The sequence below is a fragment of the Arachis ipaensis genome, chromosome B02, assembly GCF_000816755.2.
Source record: "Arachis ipaensis cultivar K30076 chromosome B02, Araip1.1, whole genome shotgun sequence".
In the NCBI taxonomy this organism is placed as follows: Eukaryota; Viridiplantae; Streptophyta; class Magnoliopsida; order Fabales; family Fabaceae; genus Arachis; species Arachis ipaensis.
In genome coordinates, this window is record NC_029786.2 from 84796668 (window position 1) to 84797762 (window position 1095).

The 1095-nt window shown below is 28.9% G+C and overlaps 1 long non-coding RNA gene across 1 annotated transcript in view; it reads left to right on the forward strand.

Moving 5' to 3' along the window:
• The window catches only part of LOC110267898, a 3718-nt gene continuing 3040 nt past the window's right edge, over positions 418–1095 (forward strand). The window contains exon 1 of the long non-coding RNA XR_002355867.1: positions 418–835. This is a non-coding gene — a long non-coding RNA (uncharacterized LOC110267898). The remainder of the gene's footprint in view (positions 836–1095) is intronic.

Here is a 1095-nt window from a genome sequence, read left to right on the forward strand (position 1 = left end):
TTAATAATTTAACCGGTTCGATGATCCATTTACACTGTGCTTATTTAGATAGAAAATAGGGAGATTCAACACAGAAGGAAAGAAATAGGAGGAAAATGTGAAGTTTCAGCTATTTGGTTTTGAAAGAAAATATAAAAAAAAAAATATGCAACAATGCCAAAAAGTGAAACGGGTCCACCAAAAATTTTTCTCAACTTAGGTGAGAAAACAAAAGGAAAAAATGATTCTACTCCGTAATTCCAAACCCTACCCTTCTCCTTTCTTCCAAGACTCTTCTTCAACTTGCGATTCAGCTGTTCATGCTACTCAGTTCTAGCACTATCAACCACTGCAGCTGTTACCAACAGTTCATTCCTCCACCACTGCTTAACTAGTCTGGTCACAACGTCTTGCATCTACTAGTGAAATTAGGTAAGTTTTCTATATTGCTCTTATTTCACATTTCACTCTATATATTTATGGATCTGTATGTTTGTGATTCAATGTTGAAGTATATAGACAGAGATTATATTTTGGTTTGATTTATTAGTTTGTTAACTTTTATGTCTGTAAACTATTTGATAAAATACTCCAATGAAAAATACAAACATAATGATTCATAAGTTCATTAGAATTGGAAGAATTGACATGTGATAGACTATAGATAAGTATTGTATGTTGCTCTTATTTCACATTTCACTCTATATATTCATGGATCTATGTGTTTGTGATTCAATTTTGAAGTATATGGACAGAGATTACATTTTGGTTTGATTTATTAGTTTGTTAATTTTTATATCTGTAAACTGTTTGATAAAATGCTCCAATAAAAAAATGTAAAGATACTGATTCATAAGTTCATCAGAGTTGGGAGAATTGACATGTGTATAGACTATAGAGTAGTGCAACTATTTTTTGTATATAATAAATGTTTAAAAAAGATCACAATTTTTTCTTTATGTAAGCACGCAACTTCTATCATGGTTGGGTGCTTTCTTTTTCTATTTATTTTGTTTTTTTAATATGTAGTTTATGTTTAAGTTTTTTTGAAAGTTATAAAAAATAGCTATCTGTTAATTTGTTGAAATTTTTTTTACAATTAAATATATTCTTTGA